The following is a 27,116-nucleotide window of genomic DNA, read 5'->3' on the forward strand; positions in this document are numbered from 1 at the left end:
TGTCAGTATCTGATGCAGGCCTCTTGGGACATCCTGTTGAGAGGTATGGATCTTCCTTCAAGATCTTCCTTCAAGATTTCCTTTGGTATCCTCTCTCTCTGTCTCCATATTTTCTCTTTCCACAAATACACGTGTTTAAGTCCCTCTAATAAAACTCTTTTGTGAATTTCTAGCTACTGACCTTGTCTCTACTTCTCTGCACATGCTGGCTTCTATAAAGTTTCCACTAATTTCCCCACTAGTCACCTACCACATGCTCCTGAATAGACCACAGAGCTCTCAAGTCTGTCCACATCCTCTTGCTCACTTGCTAACCAACTGACAGACCCACTAGATACCTTCAAGTTTTATCTTACTTGATCCCAGAATTCAACATTTTCACTATTTCTATATCATAAAATCTCTTTTCTGTTAGCTTTGGTATTAACTCCCTGTTTGAATGATTAATTCTCCTAATACTAATTTTATTGCTTTCTGAATACCAATGTTTCCCCATGCTTTAGCCTTTGTCCTCTTTTTTTTTTTTTTTTCCTCAGTCTACACAGTTATTTTAAATTAGCTTCTCCAGGACTTCCCTGGTGGTCCAGTGGTAAGAATCAGCCTGCCAATGCAGGGGACACGGGTTCAATCCCTGGTCTGAGAAGATTTCACATGACGCGGGGCAACAAATCCCGTGTGCCACAACTACCAAGCCTATGCTCTGCAACCAGAGAAGCCACCAGAGAGGCCACCACAATGAGGCCCACTCACTGCAATGAAGACTAGCCCCTGCCAACTTGAGAAAGCCCTCGCACAGCAACAAAGACCCAATACAGCACACCCCCCCAAAAAATCTCCATACCTGAAACTTCAACTTCTATTAACACTGATGACTTTCAAAACTGTAACTCAGACTCTTTTCCTGAACTGCAGATGCCATCTAACTAATCTACAATCTCTCCTGAAATCTGCTAAGCACGTGGAGTGCGACACGTGTGAGACAGAATTGGCCATTTTTATTTTCTCTGTGTTTTCCTTTATCTTTCCACATTATCTAAGGTTCACAGACATTAGAAAAGCAATTTATAAAACTACAAAAATGTTATTTATAAGATTTTAAAGTTCTTTAATGAACCCCTTTTCTAACTGCCCCTTTTACCCCCTCTCCCCCACTTAACTTCATGGCTTCCATCTCTGTCTTAATTAAAACCATCCTCTTTTCTCACCTCAGCTGTTTTAATCATAGAATTGGAATAACTCACATAGTTGTGGCATGAGTCAGATGATATGACATATTTAAAAGGCCTGGAACACAGCAGGAGTGAAATAAATGAGAGAATATTATTATTGTTGGAATTATTATTTTTATTACTAGTAGGATTATGAGGTTCCATAAATTGCAACTTGATCATAACTACCACAAACTTTATTCAGTATAGCAATAAGAGTTCAGGGTTGAACTTGATCTGATTTACTAAATTAGCATTTTTTCAACTGTTACACAGCAGTGAAAGATTATAGACTAATATAATATAAGAGATCCCAACTTAATTTAGAATTGCAGACAGATACGGTATACTGAGCATCAGCTTTCAAAATTTTAATTAGAAAGTACCCTTAGGCTATTCTGTACCAGAAGGATAACTTCGTAGTTACTGAGACACATCCAAGAATGTATTTGTTAGTTAATGGAACTAACACATGCTTTTGCATTAATAGAGAATTTCCTAGTTTAGTAAATAGTAAATTCTTTATCCTTTCAGAACTTTAAACTTTGGGACTAAATTTCCCACTTAAAAAAAGAAATGATTATTTAGGAAATATTTGAGACTTTCTAGCATCTGTTTTGGAATTGAAAAGTAGTTTCAATAGTGTTCAAATAAAGGGAGAAATAAAACATCCATGTTGAAAGTTTTAACTAAACTGTGACAGTTCATGGTAGAACGTTCACCAAGAATAGACTTGGATGAGTAAGCTCAGCCTGAAAAGGATGTTTGACTTAATACATTGCATTATAAAGAGAGGATGAAATACTGTCTTCACCAGGCCTTCAATTTAAGATGGCACTTGAATAAGAAGCTTCTTATTTGACTCCTTATAGTGACCTCCGAAATGCCTTCAAAGACACAGAAAATAAAACTATATATATATAAAACTAGATATATATAGGTCAGAATTCTGTATTGTGAACTTCATTTTGTTGCAAATTCACTGTCTTGTGCTTGAATTTCAAAGTCCAACTTCATTTTTAAAAATCATCTTCTCAGTAGAAACTGTTCATGAACTGAGTACAAAGACTCAAGACTTTTAAAAACAGCTTACTACTTTTCTGTCTCCCTGTCACATGTTACTCAGACCAGCAGATAGTTAAGGAGCTGAAGACAGAAGGATGACTTCAGGATGAAGACTTTCATGAATGACAGATCAACTATAAGTCACTTTTGGGCTCAAGATAGTAGACAGTAAGAACTGCCTTTATTAAGCTTTAAGGTCAATACTAATGAAGCTTCTCTAATGAAATTCTTCTAATTTTCAGAAGGCTGAATTTAGATCCTCCATCAGCATGGAGTCTATCCTTCCCCACCTGCAGAGGAGGCACCATCATTATCTCCGCGGTACTGAGTCCTCTGTCTTGCCATATGGTTTTTCTTTAGGTTTACAGAAACCTACATCCACCTTAGATTCAACATCTGTATTTAATGCCAGTCTGTCTTCAATTTAAGCAGTATATGCAAGGCAACTAGGTATGCATATATCTCAACTACTACAAAGGACTTGTCTACTTCATAACATTTTTAAAATAGTCCATATGTATAGACACTATTTTATAGAACTCCTAAATTGGCCCTGCAATGGAAGAGAAATCAAATTATAATCAGCTTTGATTAGTAAAGTTGGGAATAGACAAAGACATCCCAAACCCAAGAACTGCTACAAGTCTGTGGTATACATTCAAGGTAATAATTTTTTGAACTTCCTTTCAATTATCTCCACAGTAGTGTATTTCTGTTTTCACACAGAGCCAACAGTACTCAGAAGAAAAGAAAGGAAGGAAGGGGAAAGAAAGAAGAGGATAGGAGATGAGCAGAAAAAAAGTATAGAGATAGGTACTTACAATTTATATTCTAGTTCATATAGCTAAGGGATGCAAAGTACACAGAGTAAACAGCAAGGAATCACAAAAACAGAAAACATATTATTACATTGTTTTATAGTATCAAGTTCAAATGATACCCATGATAACACACTTAAAGAATGTGCTATTGGACAATTAAAAATAAACAGACAGATTAGGAAATGACATCTAAATTTGATGTGAAAACAGGAATCACAACAGTATAAACCTAAGTAATATTTCTGACATTAATGGTGTAACACTGATAATCTATACAACATATAGACCAGGCATAAGCCTTTACAAAGTGAGTAATATTGTATTTAAACCAGAAATAAAAAAAAATGTTTATAGTGGGCAGAAACTTTAGACACAGAAAAAAAATAACTTGCTTCTATTTTTACTTAAATATGTAACTGACAAGTATATACAAAGATCTTAAAAATAAAATTAACACAATAGAAGTAATGTATTTCTCTTTATATATTTATAATTAAAGTCCTTGGGTCAGGAATTTTCCTTGGAGGAGGAAATCACAACCCACTCCTGTATTCTTACCTGGGAAATCCCATGGACAGAGGAGACTGGTGGGCTACAGGGGTCCAAAGAGTCACAACCGAGCGTGCATATGCACAATATCCTATATCTTTGCTCTAAAACTCCACAAAAGTATTTTAAAATTATCATGTATAAATACCAAAAAACCTGAATAAATTCCAAGAGTAGACAGCTCTTAGGCCACCTGATCCAAATAAAATCAGCCCTTTATGTTCTCAGGTTTTGCAGCCATGAATTCAACCAACCATGAATTTAACCAACAGCAGATAGAAAATATTTGGAAAAAACCTTTCAGAAAGTTTCAGCAAGCAAAAGTTAAATTTGTTGAGCATCAGAAATTACTTACATAGTATTTTACATTGTATTTACAACTATTTTCCCTGGTGGCTCAGCTGGTAAAGAGTCCACCTGCAGTGTGGGAGACCTGCGTTTGATCCCAGGTTGGGAAGATCCCCTGGAGACGGGAATGGCTACCCACTCCAGTATTCTGGCCTGGAGAATTCCATGGACTGTATAGTCCATGGGGTCGCAAAGAGTCAGATACGATTGAGTGACTTTCACTTTCACTTTTTTGCATTGTATTAGCAGCAGTAGCAGCAGGCATTATAAATACTCTAGAGAAAATGTAAGTATGTGGGGGGATGTGCATAGGTTATGTGTAAATACCACACGTTTTATATAAGGAACTTGAACATCTGCAGATTTTGATATCTGCAGAGGAGGAAGAGGGTCCTGGAATCATTACCCATGGATACAGAGGAATGACTGTACTATAAAAAAATAAAGTTAGAAATAAAATTGCAAACATTCCAAAATCCCCTGAAATTTAAATGAAAAGGACTCTACATAACAACTGTTGGGGCCAAACAGAGGGAAAAATTCCACTCAGGTATTAGTTATAAAAATGACAGTAAGAATACTGCATATCTAAATTTCAAAGCCATAGTCAAAGGTTTAATCAGAAATTAAAATTTTATCTACAAATGCTTTTAATATTAAGAAATGAAAACTAAAAGCAAATTGACAAATCAATTTATTCAGTTTTGCAGTGAAAAATTTAATGAGTTATAAAGCAGAAAAAAAAACAGTGAAAGCTATTTGGCAAAGGCAATCAAATAGACAAATTTCTGCCTTATGTGTTTCTGCCTTATGTAATACTGAGAAAAACAGGGGAAAAAACCAAGAAATATCACTGAAGAATAAAAGAAAATCCAATTTTAGAATATCTATCTAAAATAAAATAGAGCAAAAAATAATATTTCAGAAGTTCCCCATAGACTATAGCTATCTAAAATATAATAAGCTTTGACGTTTATATATGCATTACGATCTGTAGGATTAAGCATCTGTTTGGAGGCAAAAATTTTTCTGATACTTCCCTTTTTGACTTAATGCAGGCTGTGATTAATTAGGGTTGGTTTAACCCAAACAACTTATCCATACAGATAAATGCCATATTTTTCTCAGAAAGACATACACATTTAATGCTAAGATGTTTAAAATTTGTCATATACAGTATTCTTCAAATTTGTTATTTTTTCTGCAATTTTATAGCATGAGTCATAGTCCTGCAGCTGTATCACTAATATTTTTTTGTTTTGATAGCCTTTCACATGGATGCCTGAAATCACCATTTCATCATGCTCAGCATATTATTAACTCCCTAAAAAGTATCCAGCTTGGTAGGAATCAGTGAGTTCTATTAAGAAAGTCCTCCATATGCTTAAATTAGTGGAGAAAATAAATTTTCTAATCCCCATAGAAATCCGTGGGCTATTTAATATGCAGGGTTTTGCAAATCTTCTTTAGGATTCATGGATGAGAAGATTATATTAATGTTATTTATCAATAAGTTTCCATCATGAACAGTATCATCATGCTTTATTTTGAATAGAACAAATACAATTGAATACCACTCTTTAAGTGTATTTGTGTGTGTGTGTTAGTCACGTTCATTTGTGTCCGACTCTTTGTGACCCCATAGACTGTAGCCCACCAGGCTCCTCTGTCCATGGAATTCTCCTGGCAAGAATACTGGAGTGTGTTGCCATTTCTTTCTCCAGGGGATCTCCCCCACCCAGGTTTCAAACCCAGGTCTCCCACATTCCAGGTAGATTCTTTACCATCTGAACCACCAAGGAAGTGTATTCAGTATGTTATAGGAAGTGTATTTAGTATGTTGGAAATATTAAGAAACATTTCTTAATGTTAAATACATTAAGTGTAACATTGTGTTATCACATAACAATGTTAAATACATCAAGTGTATTTAGTATGTTGGAAATCTTAAGAAACATTCAAATACACAATCAGGACCACCATTGAGGCATTAATGTTTCATAAAGTACATTTTAATTGAGAACACATAAATACATTTTAGGATAGAAATACCTACAAATAAAATTAAATTACATTAAATTAAATTAAATTTCTTTTAAAATCACAACATTAAGCTTACCACTAGCTTTTAAGGAATGAGGAAGAGAATGGGGAAAGTAGATGGGAGAGGAGAAGATGATGACAATGAAAGATCATGTGGCCAATTTAAAATGCTGTAATTATCTTTTCTCACAAGCTGGCTGTTGCTTGTTTCCTTCCATTGCAGAATATTAAGAGGAAAAATAAAACAAAACAAAATTGGGCCCTTATCTTAATTTACCACTAACATGCTGTATAACCTCAAGTAAGTCTCTTTATATTTCTCTGCTTAATATCCTTGTTTCTAAAATGAAGGACTTGGCCAGACCACATCACCCAAGTATTTAATCTCTGCCTCACCAACTGACTGTGTTCTGATAAATTCTTATTCACCAAAACAGGCCAGCAGGCTGGATTTTGCCTACTATGTAAATATAGCACATAGTTTGTGGACCCTGTTCTAGATCTTCAGTTGAGTGATTGGTTGACGGATGATTATTTTATTATCATGCTTCATAATTTTCAAGCATGCTTAAATATGAAACATTAGATAATAAATTTAAAAAATAAAATTTAAATATATATCTTGATAACAATTGATGAAATCTGATAAAATCTGTAGATTAACTAACAATATTACAACAATGCTGGAAAAAAAAAACTTGTCTCATCATATATAGGTGTTTTTATTTTAATGTCATTTAAGATCTCTATACAGAGAAGGCAATGGCATCCCACTCCAGTACACTCTTGCCTGGAAAATCCCATGGACAGAGAAGCCTTGTAGGCTGCAGTCCATCGGGTCGTGAAGAGTCAGTCACGACTGAGCGACTTCACTTTCACTTCTCACTTTCATGCATTGGAGAAGGAAATGGCAACCCACTCCAGTGTTCTTGCCTGGAGAATCCCAGGGACGGGGGAGCCTGGTGGGCTGCCATCTATGGGGTCGCACAGAGTCGGACACGACTGAAGCGACTTAGCAGCAGCGCGGCAGCATGTTAAAAAAGAATTTACGTCAATTTAGTAAAAATATAACATTAATTCCCTATTTTGCTAATAATTAGCACTAAACTATGACCAACCTAGATAGCATATTGAAAAGCAGAGACATTACTTTGCCAACAAAGGTCCATCTAGTCAAGGCTATGGTTTTTCCAGTGGTCATGTATGGATGTGAGAGTTGGACTGTGAAGAAAGCTGAGCGCCAAAGAATTGATGCTTTTGAACTGTGGTGTTGGAGAAGACTCTGGAGAGTCCCTTGGACTGCAAGGAGATCCAACCAATCCATTCTAAAGGAGATTAACCCTGGGTGTTCTTTGGAAGGAATGATGCTAAAGCTGAAACTCCAGTACTTTGGCTATCTCATGCGAAGAGTTGACTCATTGGAAAAGACTCTGATGCTGGGAGGGATTGGGGGCAGGAGGGAAAGGGGACAACAGAAGGATGAGATGGTTGGATGGCATCACTGACTCGATGGATGTGAGTTTGAGTGAACTCCGGGAGATGGTGATGGACAGGGAGGCCTGGCATGCTGCGATTCATGGGGTCGCAAAGAATCGGACATGACTGAGCGACTGAACTGAACTGAACTGAACTGAAACTATACTTTCATATGATAAGCTGTATTTATTCTTGAGTATTTAGAGTGGTCTATAATTATATTATTAATACTGATCTATATAATAGAAATGTATTCAAAATGAGCAATTTCATTAACCAATAAATTAAATGATATCAACAACTTTTAAGGTTCTTCACCATTAGATTATATCTTGACAGTTATAGAAGCAACAATTTTAGGATATTCCTAATACATTCACATGTTAGTAATGTTGTCCTTCTTCAATTATTTTTAACTAAAGTTTAAGTCAAGCAATTATTTTCTAGTTTCCTGTTTATATACCATGTTCCAACCTATCAGTCAAACTATGATTATGCCTAGACATGATGTCACACCTATCTATAGCATTATTTGATTGGCAAGGAAGCTGGTTATACATGAAACTGACATTATATCTCCACATAATATTCTTTTGACAGGGTATTTGTCATGGACTCTTTATATAAAAACCAATTAGAAGCTGTTGTGATAGAATTTTTCCACTGTTACAACATTCTGTATTTTCTAAGGAAAGAAAAAAATTCAACTCCTGTTTTTCAAAGCATTATATGTATCTTAAAGCACACTTGAGAAGTTTGTTGTATGCCACACACAATTCTTTGTTATTTTTTCGGTTCTGACAGGGCTCAGCAAACTATGACTCACAGGCTAAATGTCGCCTCTTGACTGTTTTTCTATGGCCTATGAGTTAAGAATGGCTTTTATATTTTAAATGGTTGGAACAATTCAGAAGAAGAATTTTATTTCATGACTTGTGACATTTACATGAAAATCAAATTTCAGTGTCAATAAGTTTTATTGGAACACAGTCACATTTATTTTTAACATTATCTGTGGCTGTCTGTCTGCTACAATGGCAGAATGAAACAGTTGCAGCCAAGATCATATATATGGTTCATGAAACCTAAAACCTTTAATATCTGCCCCTTTACTAACAAAGTTTGTCAATCTTTTCCTATGGTCTGTTGATACCTTAAAGAGTTTTTCATGGATCCTGAAATACACAGTATTATATCCATATTCAATGGATAGTTGTCATATTTGTGAGCCAGCCCACCATTCCTATATTTCTGTGCATATGTGTATGTGGCTGAATAAGATAATCTAAATAAAATGATGGAAGTGTATTTAAAAAGAAAGTCCTGGAAAAGCTGCTTTGGTTTTAGTTTGCCCACTGTGTCTGAACCTAGTTTACTGTGGTTTAATATGGTTAATAATAAATTATAAATAATTCTAATCAATTAATGATTAATTTCTTTTGTTCCTTCAGAAGTATTATATTTATACTGTAAGAATATACATGAAGAAAGTAGGACACAAAAGTGACATTTGGAATAGGTAGCAGATTTAGTAAAATGCTGATTCCACTTTAACCTAACAGTTTATCCAGGAAGTTCAAAATGAAATTCATCTTGCAAAACAAATTTTCTATAAATTTTAAATGCAAGGTTCCCAATGAAAAGGGTTATACTGCTATGCACTTTAATGATAATGCTTATAACAATAATAACATTTTACATTTATCTCAAGATTTAGTTTAGAAAGACCTTCTTCGTGTGACTACTGATGTAGATGATTAGTAAAGAATGCTTCATTTAGCACCAAGTTTTCCTATACAATGCACTGATGTAGACAAAACAAGTAGCTGGCGGTGACATTCAATTCCTGTTTTTCAGGAATAGTTTATTGGAAGTTAGTGAGTATAGCAAAGTTCATTAAGAAGCATCTACATTTCTTTCATGCTTTTCTTCCACAAATTACAGAATATAATGATGATAATATTTTAGATTTTATATATTGTTTCCATATATACCATTTGTAGTTATATCCCCTCATACTTCATTTATCAGCCTTTTCTTTTATCATTTGGCTATAAAGTATCTCTGATGGCTGTATCTGGGTGATTATATAATTTTTCTCCAAACTGGGATACTTACAATATTAAAATGAGACTCCATTAATAATTACAACAGGAAAACAGATGCCAACTGTAACAGATCAAGGCAATCCAGGACTGTCCACCATTAACCAGGATCTCACCTTGATATCTGTACTCATTTGGATAACAATCAATTTTAAGAGTTAACATAGCTTTATTCAAAAAGTGACAGTGCCTTTTTTTTTTTAAATGAAACTTCCTCTGCAGGACAATTAATGTTTTAGGGGAGTTTAAACAAAGTGTGTCTTGTGGTAAATCACTTTAGGTAAAGATAATATGATTTGGGTGTTAGTTAAGACAATCCAGTCAATAAACTGATTTATAAATGTGAATTTTTTTCTTTCACTGTCATTTATGTGGTTAAATACAATTAATTGCTTTTATTAATATTTTTAAAAATTAACAACTCAAATCTACTATGAATTTTATAAATAGCATAACAGATAATTAATCATTAAAAGATATAGAGGTTAAAAAGAAACTAAGCACTTAAAAAAAATTTATGTATTTATTTTAATCGGAGGCTAATTACTTTACAATATTGCAGTGGTTTTTGCCATACACTGACATGAAACAGCCATAGGTATACATGTGTTCCCCATCCTGAATCCCCCTGCCACCTCCTTCCCCATCCCATCCCTCAGGGTCATCCCAAGGCACCAGCCCTGAGTACCCTGTCTCATGCATCGCCTGGACTGGCGATCTGTTTCACATATAATAATATACATGTTTCAATGATATTCTCTCAAATCACCCCACCCTTGCCTTCTCCCACAGAGTCCAAAAGTCTGCTCTTTACATCTGTGTCTCTTTGCTGTCTTGCATATAAGGTCAACATTACCATTTTTCTAATTTCCATATATATGCGTTAGCATACGCCAGAGGATGAGTTGGCTGGATGGCATCACCGACTCGATGGACTTGAGTCTGAGTGAACTCCGGGAGTTTGTGATGGACAGGGAGGCCTGGCGTGCTGCGATTCATGGGGTCGCAGAGTCGGACATGACTGAGCGACTGAACTGAACTGAACTGATACCGTATTGGTGTTTTTTTTCTGACTTACTTCACTCTGTATAATATGGTCCAGTTTCATCCACCTCATTAGAATTTATTCAAAAAACATTCTTTTTAATGGCTGAGTAATATTCCATTACTCAATGGGTGTTCATTGGAAGGACTGATGTTGAAGCTGAAACTTCAAACTTCAGTACTTTGGCAACCTGATGTGAAGAGCTGACTCATTTGAAAAGACTGTGAGGCTGGTAAAGATTGAGGGCAGGAGGAGAAGAGGACGACAGAGGATGAGATGGTTGGATTGCATCACCGACTCAATGTACTTGAGTTTGGGTAGGCTCCAGGAGTTGGTGATGGACAGGGAGGCCTGGTGTGCTACAATTCATGGGATCGCAAACAGTCGGACACAACTGAGAAACTGAACCGAGCTCAAGGGTCTTAGCATGCACATACTATGGTTATTTTGTCTATAAAACAAAAGACTGGAGAGGATGTTCCATGATATCCCCTTCTTAAATCAAAGTTTATTTTTATGACTACATAAACTTGGTAACAGAGAGCACATACATATTTTGTATCAGAATATACCATATCTAGAGTTTTCCTTCCTTTTATGTTTATCTTTAACAATAATTTTTTTAATTTAATTTTATTTTTAAACTTAATCTCAAAAATATACAAGCAGCTCCTACAGCTCAATTCCAGAAAAATAAATGACCCAATTAAAAAATAGGCCAAAGAACTAAACAGACATTTCTCCAAAGAAGATATATAGATGGCTAACAAGCACATGAAAAGATGCTCAACATCACTCATTAACAGAGAAACGCAAATCAAAACCACAATGAGGTACCATCTCACACCAGTTAGAATGGCTGCTATCCAAAAGTCTACAAGCAATAAATGCTGGCCAGGGTGTGGAAAAAAGGGAAACCTTTTACACTGTTGATGGGAATGCAAAGAAGTAAACCCACTATGGAGAACAGTGTGGAGATCCCTTAAAAAACTGGAAATAGAACTGCCATACGACCCAGCAATCCCACTGCTGGACATACACATCGAGGAAACCAGAACTGAAAAAGACATATGTACCCCAATGTTCATCGCAGCACTGTTTACAATAGCTAGGACATGGAAGCGACCTAGATGCCCATTGGCAGATGAATGGATAAGAGAGCCATGGTACATATACACAATGGAATAGTTCAGTAGAGTTCAGTTCAGTCGCTCAGTCGTGTCCAACTCTTTGTGACCCCATGAACTGCAGCACGCCACGCTTCCCTGTCCATCACCAACTCCCGGAGTTTACCCAAACTCATGTCCATTGAGTTGGTGATGCCATCCAACCATCTCATCCTCTGTCGTCCCCTTTTCCTCCCGCCTTTAATCTTTCCCACCCTCAGGGTCTTTTCAAAAAAGAGTCAGCTCTTCACATCAAGTGGCCAAAATACTGAAGTTTCAGCTTCAACATCAGTCCTTCCAATGAACACCCAGGACTGATCTCCTTTAGGATAGACTGGTTGGATCTCCTTGCAGTCAAAGGGACTCTCAAGAGTCTTCTCCAACACCAGAGTTCAAAAGCATCAATTCTTCAGCGCTCAGTTTTCTTTATAGTACAACTCTCACACTCATACATGACTACTGGAAAAACCATAGCCTTGACTAGATCAACCTTTGTTGGCAATGTAATGTCTCTGCCTTTTAATATGCTGTCTAGGTTGATCATAACTTTTCTTCCAAGGAGTAAGTATCTGTTAATTTCATGGATGCAATCACCATCTGCAGTAATATTGGAGCCCCCCAAAATAAAGTCAGCCACTGTTTACACTGTTTCCCCATCTATTTGCCATGGAGTGATGGGACTGGATGCCATGATCTTAGTCTTCTGTATGTTGAGCTTTAAGTCAACTTTTTTACTCTCCTCTTTCACTTTCATCAAGAGGCACCTTAGTTCTTCTCTTTCTGCCATAATGGTGGTGTCATCTGCATATCTGAGGATATTGATATTTCTCCTGGCAATATTGATTCCAGCTTGTGTTTCATCCAGCCCAGCATTTCTCATGATGTACTCTGCATATAAGTTAAATAGGCAGGGTGACAATATACAGCCTTGACGTACTCCTTTTCCTATTTGGAACCAGTCTGTTGTTCCATGTCCAGTTCTAACTGTTGCTTCCTGACCTGCATACAAGTTTCTCAAGAGGCAGGTCAGGTGGTCTGGTATGCCTATCTCTTTCAAAATTTTCCACAGTTTGATCCACAGTCAAAGGATTTTGTGTAGTCAATAGAGCAGAAATAGATGCTTTTCTGGAACTCTCTTGCTTTTTCCATGATCCATCAGATGTTGGCAATTTGATCTCTGATTCCTCTGCCTTTTCTAAAACCAGCTTGAACATCTGGAAGCTCATGGTTCACATACTGCTGAAGTATGGCTTGGAGAATTTTGAGCATTACTTTACTAGCGTGTGAGTTGAGTGCAATTCTGCAGTAGTTTGAGCATTCTTTGGCATTGCCTTTCTTTGGGATTGGAATGAAAACGGACCTTTTCCAGTCCTGTGGCCACTGCTGAGTTTTCCAAATTTGCTGGCATATTGAGTGCAGCACTTTCACAGCATCATCTTTCAGGATATGAAGTAGCTCAACTGGAATTCCATCACCTCCACTAGCTTTGTTTGTAGTGATGCTTCCTAAGGCCCACTTGACATCACATCCCAGGATGTCTGGCTCCAGGTGAGTGATCACACCATCGTGATTATCTGGGTCGTGAAGATGTTTTTTGTATAGTTCTTCTGTGTATTCTTACCACCTCTCTGCTTCTGTTAGGTCCATACCATTTCTGTTTTTCATTGTGTGCATCTTTTCATGAAATTTTCCCTTGGTATCTCTCATTTTCTTGAAGTGATCTCTAGTCTTTCCCATTCTATTGTTTTCCTCTCTTTCTTTGCATTGATCACTGAGGAAGGCTTTCTTATCTCTCCTTGCTATTCTTTGGAACTCTGCATTCAAATGGATATATCTTTCCTTTTCTCCTTTGCTTTTCACTTCTCTTTTCACAGCTATTTGTAAGGCCTCCTCAGACAGCTATTTTGCTATTTTGTGTTTCTTTTTGGGGGGATGGTCTTGATCCCTGTCTCCTGTACAATGTCACGAACCTCCATCCATAGTTCATCAGGCACTCTGTCTATCAGATCTAGTCCCTTAAATCTATTTCTCACTTCCACTGTATAATCATAAGAGATTTGATTTAGGTCATACCAGAATGGTTTAGTGGTTTTCCCTACTTTCTTCAATTTAAGACTGAATTTGGCAATAAGGAGTTCATGATCTGAGCTACAGTCAGCTCCCAGTCTTGTTTTTGCTGACTGTATAGAGCTTCTCCATCTTTGGCTGCAAAGAATATAATTAATCTGATATCAGTGTTGGCCATTTGGTGATGTCCATGTGTAGAGTCTTCTTCTGTGTTCTTGGAAGAGGGTGTTTGCTATTACCAGTGTGTTCTCTTGGCAAAACTCTATTAGCCTTTGCCCTGCTTCATTCTGTACTCCAAGGCCAAATTTGCCTGTTACTCCAGGTGTTTCTGGACTTCCTACTTTTGCATTCCAGTCCCCTATAATGAAAAAGACATCTTTTGGGGGTGTTAGTTCTAAAAGGTCTGCTAGGTCTTCATAGAGCCATTCAACTTCAGCTTCTTCAGCATTACTGGTTGGGGCATAGATTTGGATTACTGTGATATTGAATGGTTTGCCTTGGAAATGAGCAGAGAGCATTCTGTCATTTTTGAGATTGCATCCAAGTATCTATTTCGGACTTTATTGTTGACTATCATGGCTACTCCATTTCTTCTAAGGTATTCCTGCCCACAGTAATAGATATAATGGTCCTCTGAATTAAATTCCAGTCCATTTTAGTACACTGATTCCTAGAATCAGTCGCTTCAGTCATGTCCAACTTTGACCCAATGGACTGTAGCCCATAAGGCTCCTCTGTCCATAGGATTCTCCAGGCAAGAATATTGGAGTGGGTTGCCATGGTCTCCTCCAGGGGATCTTCGTGACTCAGGGATCAAACCCAAGTCTCCTGCATCTCTTGCACTGTGCAGGTTCTTTACCTGCTGAGCCACCGGGAACTCCCAACCATAATACAGATTACTATATCAAACATATTTCAGTTGCAAGTAATATAAGTCCAACTTAAAAAGGCTTAAGCAAAAATAAGGGTGTGTTTATATGCTTAATTGCATCCGACTTTTTGCGACACTATGGACTGTAACACACCACGCTCCTCTGTCCATGGGATTCACCAGGCAAGAATACTGGAGTGGCTTGCCATGCCCTCCTCCAGGGGATCTTCCTGACCTAGGCATCAAACCCATGGCTCTTCAGCCTCCTGCATTGGCAGGCAGATCCTTTACCACTGAGCCAACTTTATTAGTTAAAAAATCCATGGTAGTATTAGGTTAAAACTGGACAGGATCCTAGAATCAAAGGATGTTACAAGGACTCTTTGTAGGATATTTCCTTTTGTGGGCAATACGGCTGCCAAAAGCTTGAGGCTTATATTTTCCATCTTTATGGCTCAGCATAAAGAGCTGAAGGAAAGTGTGGGACTTGAGACTATTGATCTCATTGGGGCAGGAGCACCCTAAAACTATGTCTTGAAGGTGGAATAGACTGATTGGTGTGTACACAGGTCAAGAAGAAACAGAACCAGATATGGAACAACAGTCTGCTTCAAAATTGGAAAAGGAGTACGTCAAAGCTGTATATTGTCACCCTGCTTATTTAACTTATATGCAGAGTACATCATGCAAAATTCTGGGCTGAATGAAGCAGAAGCTGGAATCAAGACTGCCAGGAGAAATATCAATAATCTCAGATATGCAGATGACACCACCCTTATGGCAGAAAGTGAAGAGGAACTAAGGAGCCTTTTAATGAAGATGAAAGTAAAAAGCTGGCTTAAAAATCAACATTCAGAAAACTAAAATCATGGCATCCTGTCCCATCAGTTCATGGCAAATATGTGGGGAAAAAATGGAAACAGTGATAGGCTTTATTTTCTCGGGCTCCAAAATCACTGTGGACAGTGACTGCAGCCATGAAATTAAAAGACACTTGTTCCTTGGAAGAAAAACTGTGACAAACCTAAACAGTGTATTAAAAAGCAGAGACATTACTTTGCCTACAAAGGTCCATACAGTCAAAGCTATGGTTTTTTTCAGTAGTCAGGTATGGATGTGTGAGTTGGACCATAAAGAAGGCTGAGCACCAAAGAACTGATGCTTTTGAACTATGGTGTTGGAGAAGACTCTTGAGAGTCCCTTGGACTGCAGGGAGATCAAACCAGTCAATCCTAAAGGAAATCAATCCTGAATATTCATTGGAAGGACTGATGCTTGAAGCTAAAGCTCCAATAAACTTTGGCCACCTGATGTGAAGAGCAGACTCATTGGAAAAGACCTTGATCCTGGGAAAGACAGAAGGCAAGATGAGAACGGGACGACAGAGGATGAGACGGTTGGATGGCACCACCACTCCATGGACATGAGTTTGAGCAAACTCTGGGAGATGGTGAAGGACAGGGAAGCCTGATGTGCTGCAGTCCATAGGGTCATAAAGAGTTGGACGTGACTGAGCGACTGAACAACAATAGATTGATTGGCTTGTCCCAGCTCACATGCTTATCTACGTTTGTGTAGGAAGGAGGTTCTCATGCCTAAAGTGTATAGACTTAAATAGTGAGAAAGAGGTATTTTTCCCTGAGAATGCTCACCCCTCATATTCTACTCCTGCTACAATGTTATTTTACAAAAAAGAAGAGGAAATCACACCGGGTATGGCATCGAGTATGGTACTGTGTCCACTAAAGAATACCCTAGGTCACAGACACATATACTTTCTATTGCATGTGCCTCAGTTATCCTGTGAAAGAATTATATAAGATGATGTAACATTAAACCATGGTGAAATTATGTGAGTATGTAAAGACATATATTAAAATTCACAAAAAGCTTATAGGATATAAAATACAAAGATCAGAATGATACCTGTTCTTAAAGAGGTTCTATCTAGTAGGAAGAGACCAGATCAACTATGTTGTAGCTTCGGTTATTATTAATATGCTAATCAATACTGTTAAAAATGCCAAGCAACAGTCTTAGCCATTGTCTGATTTTATCAGATTATGTGAATTTATCAGACGAATTTTAATAAATTGAAAAGCTACCACAAAATTTTCAAGGAAAATTTTTTAATATTTATTTTCTCTAGTTAGATGGAGAAATAGCTCTTTATAAAATCTAGTTTTATAAACATCTTTTGTTTTTACTTTTTTTTAAATTTTATTTTATTTTTAAACTTTGCAATATTGTATTAGTTTTTACTTTTTAAGACTTGTTAAGAATAAGTTGGAATATGAATGCATATATTTAAACCCTCCTTTTCATATAAACATTTATTTAATGATTAAATTTATTACATGTTAAACATTCCAATTCCAAATGCTTTTGTAACTATGAAAAAATATTTTATATTTTTCAATAATTAATTTTTTATGTCATCAAATACTTAACTAATACTTATTATAAATGAGGCTAAACAGACTTGGCTGAATGAAAATCTTAATATTTACAGAGACCAATTTTCAAAGTATTTACCATTTTTTTCCACTGAGTTAATGCAGTTTAAAAGTTTAACATAGATTACTGCATGAAATATTCTTTGAAACATTTTAACAAATGAAGAAAAACAATAATTCATTAAATTTCCTTCATATTCTTAGTTATAAAATGTGATCCCAACATTTGTTTAAGCCACAGTAACCACACAAAACCTATTTGTATCTTTCAATTGCTAACACTTAATAAGCACTCTGTTGAAGCATTTTCCAGGTCTATAAACGGAAATCTTTCCAGAAGCAGATGGCTAAACATCCATCAAAATCAGAAGGCAAAATTTATTAGATTCTGCAAAGGTAATTGATCTAGCAATGCAAGACATAATGATTTCCTTCTGACATCTTAAAGTCTAGCAACACTTTGGTAAATCTATGGTAATAAATTTGTATAAATTCTAGTTTTATTTAATTTTCTTTTTTAGGTTTATTGCAATGTCATACTTCACTTTCGGACACAATATTATACAGATACTCTTTAGTATTTTTTAAGCTGAACATTTATGGATGACTTCAGTTTTAGGACTTAGTTTTACCAATGGAAGATTATTTAACAATTCATCATATTTAGTTTCAAAGTAGCAAAGACAGGATTTCAAAAGCACAATTCAGATGCTTCTTTTACCTCAGAGTTCATAAATTGACATTTATAGCACTGGCTATTAGAGGAGTTTTTCTGAAAATAAAATAAGAAGAAGTAGAACTTGTAAAATGCCCCAAGTCATATAGGAAAATAAATCTTTCTAATTATGTTTTATTTACAGTTTTGCTCTTTTCCACCCTGCAGATTAAGAAGTCTTATATTTCTTAAATGTATCATTTCTGCTAGGAAAGAAAAATGACTAAAGGCGGGATCATATATAAAGCTCTCCTTTTGGCAGTCAATTATTGAAATAATTAAGAATATATTCAGAAAGTATATTTATACCTTAAGAATTTGCAACTATGGGGTCGCAAAGAGTCGGACATGACTGAGTGACTGAACTGAACTGAACTGAATTGAAAACATGCTATCCTTACATAAAGGGAACTATAAGTCTAGAGAGAATGTATAAGGAGTTATTTTTCCAAATACTCTTTTATATTGATTATCTAATTGTTTAGCTGTTTCTCTCTATATGTAAGTGCCATTTCTTACATGGGTTAGGGCTATAGATAAAAAAACAGAGTGAAGAAAGATGTCTTTCTTTGCCCATTGGGCAAACCTTTTCCAGGATACAAAATGATGATTCCTAAAAATTTAACAAACTGTCTTATATTTTCTTAAACAAAAAACACAAAAACTTTTAAAATGCATCATTTATCAATTTCTCCAAACTCTTTTATTCTGGCTAGGGTTTTTCTGGATAGCTAGTAAATTTGAGTTTTTTTATAATCAACTAAAGCTTCCAGACACATAATCACTTTAAAATAAAACTTTAGTAAGAATCAAGACAAAACACATTACCTTTTAAGATTCATAAGCACAAGTACTGGAGTGATAAATAGATAAATATTCATGAATTCACCCACACTCATCTTTCACCTGCCTCCTGTTGCTATGGCATAGACTTCCCTCTTCCTCTCTGTATAAAATATTCTCTTCCTGTGTCCTGGGGCCTGCTTAAACCCGGTTTTTTAGGTACCATCTTTCTCCTGAAACTGTTTATCTCTGTCTACATATTCACTAATGACAAACAAATGCATTTCTCATTGAGTTTAAGGCAACTATACCTACTTGTCTGCTGATCATCTTCACATTTATGTTCTGCAGATAACTCAAAATCAAATCTTGACACATCAACAGAATACGTGTTGGATAATTCAGCATTGTCCACACAGTAATAATTATAAAATCAACAACTAACATTTACTTTAGTAATGTGCTTCATGTTCCAGGCCCTGTGCTATACACTTAACATTCCTTATCTCATTTATTTCTCACATCAACTTCTGAGGTAAATATCTTCATTTTATAAATAAAGAAATTAGAACCTGGAGAACTTAAGTAACACTTCTAGTGCCAGCCAGCTTGAAGTGGCAGACTTGAGATTTGAAGACAGGTTTTTCCATCACCAAAATGTGTGCTCATAGCCATATCTCTACGCTTCCTCCCGCATTGCCTCATAGAGCTTTAAATGTTGATACTAATTTTAAAACACACAGTCATAGAAGCAATCTAAATGTATACTGACAGAGCAATGGATAAAGAAGATATGCTACCTACCTACAATGAAACACTACTCAGCAGTAAAAAAAAAAAAAAAGAATGAAATAACACCACTGCAGAGGTTGTCACACGGAGTTAAGTTAGAGAAAAGACAAATATCATATAAAATCACGTGTATGTTATATGTGGAATTTTAAAAAATGGTACAAATGAACTTAGTTACAAATATACAGAAATAGAGTCACAGATGTAAGAAATAAACCTATGGTTACCAAAGGAGGAAGGGGAGGGAGGGATCAACTGGGAGATTGGATCTGACATATACACACTGCTATACATAAAATAGATAACTAATAAGGACCTACTGTATATAGCACAGGGAGCTCTCCTCAATACTCTACAATGGTCTATATGGGAAAACAATCTAAAAAAAGAGTGGATATTTGTATATATAGAATTTATTCACTTTGCTGTACACCTGAAACTAACTAACACAATACTGTAAATCAATTCTACTATAAAATAAAAAATAAATTTAAAACAAAAAGAATGTCAGCAGAGAACCTACCAATGATTTTAAAGGTTATGTGTTTTTCAAATGGAAGTGAAGGCAAGAGTGTTGATTGCTTCTTCAGAAGATAACATTGAACAAAATTATATTTTTACATTAAAAAAAATCTATATCAGAGTTTTCCACTGGATATTTGTTAAATAAATATTATCCTAGAAACAAATATAATAATAAATAAGTAAAACACACACTTATATCCACCAGAAGCCAAATATCAGGATTTTGAAGAATAAATGAACAAGTAGTTAACTGTTTTATCTTTCAGTTTTTGAACTCTTGATAGCAGCAGATTCTACAATTCAGTAAAATGGAGAAATAATTTTTTTTTTTTTTTTACTATCCAAATAAATTGCCTCCACTGTTCCAATTCACTAAATGCCTATTTGATTCTATTCCATGTAAACTGTATATTACAATTCTAACAATGAGTAAGAACACCGAATACTGGCACTTGATATGTCAATAATAGTGATGTTACTTACTAACCTACTTTTTCAAACATCCATCCTTCTCATAATCTTGTCATACATTAAACAAAAAATGAATTTTAAATTATTGCTCACAATAAACTTCTGCATTGGATATTTTAAAGCAATTTTATGTGGACAATTTGAAAATGTTTTAGTAAAATCATTTTTCATCCCTAAGAGCCCATGTGTAGCACATGTTGTAAGAAAAGTATAATATTTACCAAAAACAACAGTTAATGTTTATTGAGGGTACCAAGCATGTGCTAAATGCCTTATATATAATTTTATAATATAGTAAAAGAGTTAACATATGTAAAGCACTAAAGACAGTGCCTATAATGTAGAAAGTACCATAGAGATGTATATAATATTATTTTCCTTATTATTATTATATGTAGGAATATATTAATCCTAACGGCTAATTAGTATTTACCACTGTTGCATTATAAATATAAACTAATTTCACCCAGGCCATATGACATGGGTGAAACATTGTGGAGAACCAAGCAATGTGATTCAAGGAACCCCTCTTTCAAAAATGACAGTAAGCTACTATTTAAGTTGGTTTTTCCTTCTAAATGAAATGAGTATTAAACATATGAGAACGGTTTAAACTCACCAATGTGAATATTTTTAAAAAGGTTCTATATTCCAGTTGGCATATTGGCAATGATTAAAGACAAGATGTCCCATTGAGTAAAGGTCAGTTCAGCAAAAGTCTCATTCTTAACAATGCAAGTATGAGAAGATCTCATCTTTCTGTAGGGTAATTTGCAATAGATATAAAAGATCCAACATGGACCTAGCCTTTGATTTGGTTGTTACTGTTAAGTCAATAAGTCATGTCCAACTCTTTGTGATCCCATGTACTGTAGACCACCAGGCTCCTCTGTGCATGGTATTTCCAGGCAAGAATACTGGAGTGGGTAGCCATTTCCTTCTCCAGGGGATCTTTCCAATCCAGGGATCCAACCTGGGTCTCCTGCATTGCAGGCAGATTTTTTTTTTTACCACTGAGTCACCAGGGTAGCCTTTGATTTGGTAGTTCCATGTCTAGAAATCTGTCCAAAAGATATGATCCAGGAAATGCAAAGAGAGAATTTATGCATAGCAAAAGCTTAAAAATGAGTTAGATATCCATTAATGGGGCAGTAGGTTAAGTAAATTCCTATACTGCCACATGACAGTGTATTAAAAATCATACTGTAACAGTTACTGACATGAGAAATGTTCATAAACTATTGCTAATAAAAATGTATGTTACAAAATAATGTAAAATGTGACCTTTTCTGTGAATAACAAAAAATTAAACATTTCTATATAGATATGAACCCACAAATCCTACATGAATCCCAAAAGAAATGCATCAAAATATTAAATTAATTATCAGTGTGGTGGAATAACAGGCTATTTTGGTTTAGTCAACGTAAGTTGGGAGTGTTTACTTTTCTTCAGACTGAATGCATGTTACTTCTACTATTAAATGTTCCACGGCTTCCCTGGTGGCTCAGATGGTAAAGAATCTTCCAGGAGTACAAGAGACCTGGGTTCAATCCTTGCACTGGGGCTATCCCCTAGAGAATGAAATGGCAACACATTCCAGTATTCTTGCCTGGGAAATCCCATGGACAGAGGATCCTGGCGGGCTACATTCCATGGAGTCACAAAGAAGCAGACAAGACTGAGCAACTAACCTTTCTACCACTAAAACAGTAGATGTTATTTTAAATAATTTAATGAAGGAAATAAAACACTGAGTGAGATTTTTCCTGTTATATGGAAGTGGGTCTGTGCAGAAGAAGCCGATGCCATCTCTAAAGAAGGAGACAGATGACACAGACACATAAATATAAGTGCTCAGCATTGGTTTATGGCACCAGGAAAAGTCAGACTGTATTTGACTCAAAGTTGTGGCGTTAAGACCCACCCTGACAGCCTGGAGCTGCCTCCCTTAAGGAATGCAGTCTACTTTCACGGGAGCTTGCAACACATCCTGTCCTTTCCCTACAAATGCAACGTATAGAGTGGAAGATTGACAGCTTGTTAAAAGCTAATTAGGAAGGGGAGAAAAGAAGCAAGCTTAGTACAAGCAAGGGGGTACATTTTCCTCCCTCAATTATGCTGAAGACCAAACCTCTTTTAAATGCAAGTGGGAAATAGTACATTTTTACATACTGAATGTATCATGTTAATACATTTCAAGAGTCAAAATCCTGGATGCAGAAAAATAATATATGTGTAAAATAAACAACTTTTCATTGGCATTGAAAATATGTGCATATTTCTTCCAGGGGAAAATGGCATTCTAGCTCATTAAATTATGTCAAGAATCATAGCTAAAAGTCAACACAGACTGTCACCAAGCATCACACAAATAATGTGGCATGGGTTGGCAGCTGAATACTACAGACTGTGCAAATAATGACAAGGAAAGCCTGATTCCCAAACCACTTAGTACAGATTCCAGCCAGCTCTGCACACTCCAGAGGCACTAACATTATGCACAGGGAAATTAGGTTTACACCCACATCAAAAACTGTATTTGTTAGGATAGAGGTGTAGGAGGAAATGCTGATAGCTGCACAGATGCAACCAACGTCACCAGGGAGAGATTTCTGGTTCCTGGTCCCACCACCCTTTCTGAAGGAAGCCAAGATGTAATGAAAAACACCATCTATTTCAGAATTTCTCAAAAAACTCCTGAAATCAAGCAGATGAGGCATATATTAGAATCCTGCTATCAGATCACATTATTGACTTTCAAATCAGGTCAAATGAAGCCCAGATTGGATGAAAGCAATCCAATCAAATTTCCATCTAAGGCCAGGTAAAGGGGGCTTAAGGATCTAAATTATTCACAAGTGGCCTCTGTCTCACTTTATCTTCACATCAAAGTACGTCAAATATAAAGTCACCCATAGAATTCTTAGACAGAACAAATTCTTTTCTTTATTATATATTTATTTATATAATAAATCAACGTGAATCTGGCTTGGTCACTTCCTTCAAGGAGCTGTCATCTGCTAATAATCTAGGAGGGGAAGCAAAAATACAAAACAGATAATTAAAATACATTGCATCCAATCATCAGACTAGAAAACACAGGGAAGGAGCAAAGGAGTAGTCAAGTATTCTGGGGATGACAGAGAAGGTGAAAGATGGCCTTACAAGTGAGTCTCACAATTTTCCAGCTTTATCAAAACTGATGATAGGAGAGATCAATGAGGTCACATCTCTCTTTCTTCCTAGCTAGACTTGCTAGTTAAACTCCACACTTGGCAATGAATACCCTTGGTTTCTGAGAGGGATCTAATAGCATTCCATCCAATCACTTTCTCCAGGACCTGAAGCTGCTCCTCCCAGTCTCTCCCTACAGACTAACATAGAGTGCCACAGAATGCTGGGGAACATTTCTACTGACTTGTGTGTAAACAAAGCTTTAGATAGAAATTCTATTTTTGTCTTTTTTAATGCAGAATTTTTTCCTTTATGATCATTCATGATTCATTTTAATTGAGCTCAATTTGGAAATTAACATAAAATAGAATACAAAAATACATTTTATTGCAAGAAATGATTGTTCTTAAGAAGGGAGTACAATGCTTTCTTCCTGCCATGTTTATAATTCTCCTTCCACAGGGACCAAAATTTTTGGTAATATTAACTGGACATTTAAAATGAGGTTTTATTATAAGAAATGATAAAATGTTTCAGTTTCTTATTTTACATTTTGCTTTGTCTAATATTGGCTGGCACATTTGTCTGTCAAATAGTTGCTCATTATCTGTGTTTCTTGTCACTTCTCTTGGAAAATATAAGCAAACATATTTATTACTAATGATGTTTGGAAGAGATTGATTTTCCTCTGTTTTACTACTCAGAGAATAATTCTTTAGCAGCTGCAAAACATTAAATGTTAAGTAGAAATACAACGTTGCTTCCTGAAGTGGTTCTGGAATAACAAAATGTCACAGCTTCACACTTGGGAAGCTTTGTTGGGCTCCCTAAATGCTGTTCTTACTTTTATAGGCAATAATAGTAGGAGATGTGAAAATCAGATGGCTGGGAAAGAAATATGTTTGTAAAGTACAACAAAATCAAAGACCCTTCAAACTTAAGAAGTTTAATTCCTCCAAAAGCTTCAATTATTGGCTCATTTTCAATTCTTAAGAGTTCTCTGACAAAGCAGATAACACAAAATATTACCCAACTGAAGGAGGAGCAGAGACTCCAAGTACCTAAGGAAGAAAAAAGCTGAAATGCAACTGATTGTGAATGACCTTTCACTGAAGTTAACTTCAAGCCTTCCATGCTTTCCTGATCTGGCTTGTATCCTGGTAGGAGTGATGGGTGCCTCACTGAAACATGAAGAACTGATTCTGAAATGCAAACAAAGGATGGATGGCTCAGCAAGGATCTTGCTGGGGTTACAGTGAGTAAAGAGAGTAAAGAGATGAAAGTAATTAATGTGGAAGCACTTACAAAGAAAAAAATGTTTTAGAAAATGTTATGCCCTTTTTTACTTTCAGGGCTATTAATATGCTAGACTGTCAGTCCACAAAGAGAATTAAGAGTAATAAACTGTACTTTTAATTAAATTAATATATGAAAATTTAGTTCTAACACTAATTCCCAGATCTGTACCTTTCATCCTTATCATGACTACCACTATTTTAATAAAGTATCAATCATGCCAGGAAATACTTGAAGCTGTAATAAACCATGAAAGAAAGGGAAACAAATACAAGTCTATTCCCGTGGGCACAAAAGTTTCACACCTCTTGTGACTGCATTTTGCTCTTAATAGATGGAGACTTTTTTCCCCTCCAAATTGGAAAAAAAAAAAAATATTCCTGGAACTGTATAATGCTGAACTGAACATGTGACATGTCAGTAATTGCTGGTGCTATTATGAGACTGAGATAGGCTGGAAATAAGAGTAAAATCTGAACCATATCATAATCATTTGAACCTGAGATGTCTTACCTTCCTCCTATAACGGCTATTAGGCTAGTCTTCAGTGAATGATAGAGGACAGTTTTACATTTTTTATTGTTTCAAACCAATACCACAAACTCTTCCAAGGATTACTTTTGAGTTAATTAAACAGATGTAAACTTGACTGTGGTGTTGGAGAAGACTCTTGAGTCCCTTGGACTGCAAGGAGATCCAACCAGTCCATCCTAAAGGAGATCAGTCCTGGGTGTTCATTGGAAGGACTGATGCTGAAGCTGAAACTCCAATACTTTGGCTACCACATGCAAAGAGTTGACTCATTGGAAAAGACCCTGATGCTGGGAGGGATTGAGGGCAGGAGGAGAAGGGGACGACAGAGGATGAGATGGCTGGATGGCATCACCGACTCAATGGACATGAGTTTGGGTGAACTCTGGGAGCTGGCGATAGGCAGGGAGGCCTGGCGTGCTGCAATTCATGGGGTCGCAGAGTTGGACACGACTGAGAGACTGAACTGAACTGAAACTTGACTGACCATATAGTTCTTAGCTTTAAAACAGTATACAATCATTACAGGCTGGCCAAAATACAGACAGTGCTTCATATATATATATATATACACCTATGTCTATGTATAATATATGTTTTATATAAATACATACATATATATAACGTGTATTTATATAAATATAAATGTAAATATACATATATATTTTCCTCAATATTCTTGACCATGCTTTTCCCTGGAAAAATATACTCCAAAGCTAAGAACACACTTATTAGTGGGTAAAGAAGGATCATCAAAGTTCTACAAACGTGGAGGACTGGGCAGCTTTTTCTATCAGTGTTGGCCTCTAATTAACAACAAAGAGCCGGTATCCCATAGCATCAGTGGACATTATTCATAAGTAGAATACTTTCACAGTGAAAAATGATAATATGTGTGTATTCATGGTATAGTGTCAAGTGGAAGCTGATCATTGTGTCTAATGAATGCCGAATTGGCTAAGATGGAAGAGAAAAAATCTAAATAATTAATCAAATGCATAGTTGATTTCTGAATAATCCAAAGACGATGGCAGAAGGACAGTGAATTCTAACGTCTTTTTGTTTTCCCTTGAAAGAAACTGAAGAAAAACTGTTGAAGAGTCAACAACACATAAGCCAATATAAATTTTTTAAAAAATCTTTCTATCCTTTCATCTGTCTAAACAAGCTCTCAAAAGCCTTTGGGTTTTGTTGATTAGAACATCCAGCATAATAACACATTCTGATGTGTTTAATGTAGTTCATGAAGTGAAAAGGCGTCTCTAGTCAACCTTTTAAGTCAACTGTTTGTTTTAAGCTTCAAACCATGGGGGGTGGGGGGTCCAATAGGATGATCCAAGCTGTCACTCTGAAACATTTAGTGATGCCTGATTCTAATTAAGCATATCAACTGACGCCTGACTTCAGTGAGACAAAGGGTGCCATCAATTTGATAAGACTTCACTAAGCAGGGCTTAAAATTAATTCATAATTTCTTTTATGTTTGTCATGTGCTGTGAAAATGAACTGCCATTCAATTTTTCATAAGCCATGCACAAGCAGAAGATTTAATTTCAGGCAATGTTCTGGAAGGCCTGGGTAGTTTGGGAAGCAAATTATGATTCCA

The 27,116-nt window shown here is 36.0% G+C and overlaps 1 protein-coding gene and 1 long non-coding RNA gene across 9 annotated transcripts in view; both read right to left on the minus strand.

Moving 5' to 3' along the window:
* NLGN1 (neuroligin 1) overlaps positions 1 to 27,116 on the minus strand; it is a 957,229-nt gene that overhangs the window by 353,157 nt on the left and 576,956 nt on the right. The window lies entirely within an intron of this gene.
* Positions 506 to 27,116, minus strand: part of LOC132345688 (uncharacterized) — a 92,098-nt gene continuing 65,487 nt past the window's right edge. The window contains exons 2-3 of one of the 2 annotated variants that reach the window (XR_009495153.1): positions 24,787 to 24,885; positions 506 to 23,537 (exon numbers count right to left, since the gene is read on the minus strand). This is a non-coding gene — a long non-coding RNA (uncharacterized lncRNA). Of the gene's footprint in view, positions 24,886 to 27,116 lie in introns of both variants that reach the window. The other variant, XR_009495152.1, reaches the window with a different exon arrangement.

This window comes from Bos taurus, chromosome 1, assembly GCF_002263795.3.
Source record: "Bos taurus isolate L1 Dominette 01449 registration number 42190680 breed Hereford chromosome 1, ARS-UCD2.0, whole genome shotgun sequence".
Classification (NCBI taxonomy): domain Eukaryota; kingdom Metazoa; phylum Chordata; class Mammalia; order Artiodactyla; family Bovidae; genus Bos; species Bos taurus.